The sequence below is a fragment of the Bison bison genome, unplaced genomic scaffold (assembly GCF_000754665.1).
Source record: "Bison bison bison isolate TAMUID 2011002044 unplaced genomic scaffold, Bison_UMD1.0 scf7180017864525, whole genome shotgun sequence".
In the NCBI taxonomy this organism is placed as follows: Eukaryota; Metazoa; Chordata; class Mammalia; order Artiodactyla; family Bovidae; genus Bison; species Bison bison.
In genome coordinates this window covers 4953441-4957348 of record NW_011495076.1, presented here as the reverse complement: position 1 = coordinate 4957348, position 3908 = coordinate 4953441, and positions in this window count along the sequence as shown.

The window sequence follows — 3908 nt, the reverse complement described above, 5'->3', positions numbered from 1 at the left end:
TGGAAAAACCATAGCCTTGACTAGATGGACCTTTGTTGGCAAAGTAATGTCTCTGCTTTTGAATATGCTATCTAGGTTGGTCATAACTTTCCTTCCAAGGAGTAAGCGTCTTTTAATTTCATGGCTGCAGTCACCATCTGCAGTGATTTTGGAGCCCCCAAAAATAAAGTCTGACACTGTTTCCACTGTTTCCCCATGTATTTCCCATGAAGTGATGGGACCAGATGCCATGATCTTAGTTTATATGTAATATCAAATATACAACAATATTTTATATGTGTGTTTATATATATATATATACACATATATATATGCACTAGTTTTTTACTCTTTATATTATCAAAAATATTCTGCTTATGTATGGCAGATAATATTGGAACTTGCAGCATGATAGATAAAAGGTTAGGCTCTCTTTCAACTGCACATTCTGTGAGTTGGTGGAAGGGAGAATAAAGACCCTTGAAAATATGTTCAAATCTAGAAAGGAAGTTCAAGCTGCAGAGGATTTATAAACTCTGAAATGAACAATAGATTGAACTTGAAAATACTCTAATTAGCTAGAGAGAAAATGACATAAAATTAATGTCTGTAGAAAATAAATAATGTGACTTCAAAAAGGAAGTAACACATCCTGGGATTCACAAATTAGACAAGTTTCAGCCAGCTGGAGTTGAAGAACAAAAAAGGCTGTTGCCAAATCAATCTTATAATGACTGTAATGATTTATTCTTTCACTATACAAAGGAAGTCAGATAACATTATCATTCCCAGAAAAAGACACATACAAGCCTGAGAAACTCATAGTACTATAGCACCTGTGATTTTTCCCTTTTTTATTATTTGGTTCTGATTGTTGTAGATGTGTTTTACACACATGCACATATAAGTAAATAATGTCATAACATATACATTCTTTAACAACTTATATTGTTATTCATCTTCTAGCTGTTTCCACTGCTATATGGCATCTCATTTTGTGGATATTCTATGCTTGAAATGTCCTGTCTGTTCTTTTTTGTTTATTAATTAAGGTGAGTAAGATTTGTGTTTTTTTTTTTTAATTTTGATTGGAGTATAGTTGATTTGCAATGTTGTGTTAGTTTCAAGCATACAATGAAGTGAATCAGTTATATGTATTTATACACATCTACTCTTTCTTAAATTTTTTTCACATATAGGTCATTACAGACCATTGAGAAGAGTTCCCTGTGCCATAGAATAGGTAATTATTAGTTATCTATTTTATATATAGTACTGTGTATATGTCAATCCCAATCTCCCAATTTATCCCTTCACTTCCTTCCCTACTTTCCCCGCTGGTAACCACAAGTTTATTTTCTACATCTGTGACTCTATTTCTGTTTTGTAAATAAGTTCATTTGTTCCCCTTTTTAGATTTCATGTATAAATGATATTATATGCTATTTGTCTTTCTCTTTTTGACTTAATTGTTATGATAGTCTCAGGGCCATTCATGTTTGCCTTTGAATTTGTTGAGATTTGTTTGTTGGATTTGTTTCTACAACTTATATTTATGATTTCTATTCTCTCTGAATTTTTTAATTTGTCCTTTTTCACCTTTTGTATATTGCTTGAGATTGGTAGAGGTTTTGTTTTCTTTTTTTCTTTCTGATTTGGAAAAGCATGATTTCTTCAATCTTCTAGTAGTACACCCTGATTGAACTGAAGTGAAGTGAAGTTGCTCAGTCGTGTCTGACTCTTTGAGACCCCATGGACTATAAACTACCAAGCTCCTCTGTCCATGGGATTCTCCAGGTAAGAATACTGGAGTGGGTTGCCATTTCCTTCTCCAGGGGATCTTCCTGACCCAGGGATTGAACCCAGGCCTCCTGCATTGCAGGCAGATGCTTTACCCCTGAATCACCAGGAAGCACACTCTGATTACTGCTTATTAATATGATATGTTACTTAAAATGTTCTCCTTCTTCAGAGATGTCTGTGGAGGATCTTTCAGTTTGTTAATGTTAGCAACAATCTCTCTGAATTTTGATTATCTGAAACTGGTCTATATTTCTACGTGTTCTTGAATATTTTACCTTGACAGAAAATCATACATTTTCAGTTATTTTTTTCAGCTCTTTTAGAATATTTATGTTTTGTTACAATTCTGCCCTAGGTCTAAGAACATTCTTTGTGATAGCATTCTCATTTTTTTTTTCTTTTCACTTAACCTTCAGTGTTATGCAGCATCACTGAAATGAGGTATAGGTTCATTTGTTAGAATCGAGTTCAGGATATTGTATGTTTTTTAAATCTGATGCTTTGTTAATTTTGTTGTTTAAGTGTCTTGTCTTGTGTTGCTCTCTTTAATTTCTGCTGACAATCCTCATAATATTTCCTCATATATCTTTGTAATTTTGAGTTGCTTACTAAAGCTTAGTGGACCTTCATATGCCACAGTAACATGATGCATTAATTGAAGGTTAGTTTCTCAATATTAGGTTTAATTTTTTTTTCCTGCCAGATAACACAGGAAAGCTACTATAAGAGATTCAATTTTTATTATCATTTACCAGTTTGAAGTTTCCATAATAACAGAAGTGGTATAAATGTAGACACATAACTCTGTGTGACAGCAAGCCTGTGGTTATGATTTTTAAGAGACACTATATTTTTCCATCCAGAACTCAATTTGAGATGGGAAAGAAAAACCTTTATATCTCATGTTGGCTTGTTTTATTATTTTTCCTAATCGAGTCTCTTTAGAGTTACAATTATAGATTATTCTTCAAACCATGGCTCCTCTTACCAACCTGCATTCTACTGTTAACTTTTGAGAGTCCTTAAAAAGTAGCTTTTGTATTTTGTTCAGAGTTCTAGCTGTAAGCAGAGGAATAGACAGGTTGTAAAGGGTTTCTTTCTTTCATTCTTTCAGCACAAGAAGTTCCTTAGCTGGCACTGTAAATTCCTGCTCCAAAAGCAGAACCACATATATTGATTCAGTTCAATTCAATCGCTGAGTCATGTCCGACTCTTCCCGACCCCATGAATCACAGCACGCCAGGCCTCCCTGTTCATCACCAACTTCTGGAGTTCACTCAGACTCACATCCATCGAGTCAGTGATGCCATCCAGGAATCTCATCCTCTGTCATCCTCTTCTCCTCCTGCCCCCAATAACTCCAGGCATCAGAGTCTTTTCCAATGAGTCAACTCTTTGCATGAGGTGGCCAAAGTACTGGAGTTTCAGCTTTAGCACCATTCCTTCCAAAGAAATCCCAGGGCTGATTTCCTTTAGAATGGACTGGTTGGATCTCCTTGCAGTCCAAGGGACTCTCAAGAGTCTTCTCCAACACCACAGTTCAAAAGCATCAATTCTTCAGCGCTCAGCCTTTTTCACAGTCCAGCTCTCACATCCATACATGACCACAGGAAAAACCATAGCCTTGACTAGATGGACGTTTATTGGCAAAGCAATATCTCTACTTTTGAATATGACATCTAGGTTGGTCATAACTTTCCTTCCAAGGAGTAAGTGTCTGTTAATTTCATGGCTGCAGTCACCATCTGCAGTGATTTTGGAGCCCAAAAAATAAAGTCTGACACTGTTTCCACTGTTTCCCCATCTATTTCCCATGAAGTAATGGGACAAGATGCCATGATCTTCGTTTTCTGAATGTTGAGCTTTAGGCCAACTTTTTCACTCTCCACTTTCAGTTTCATCAAGAGGCTCCTTAGTTCCTCTTCAATTTCTGCCATAATGGTGGTGTCATCCGCATATCTGAGGTTATTGATATTTCTCCCGGCAATCTTGATTCCAGCTTGCGTTTCTTCCAGGCCAGCGTTTCTCATGATATACTCTGCATATAAGTTAAATAAGCAGGATGACAATATACAGCCTTGACATACACCTTTTCCTATTTGGAACCAGTCTGTTGTTCCATGTCC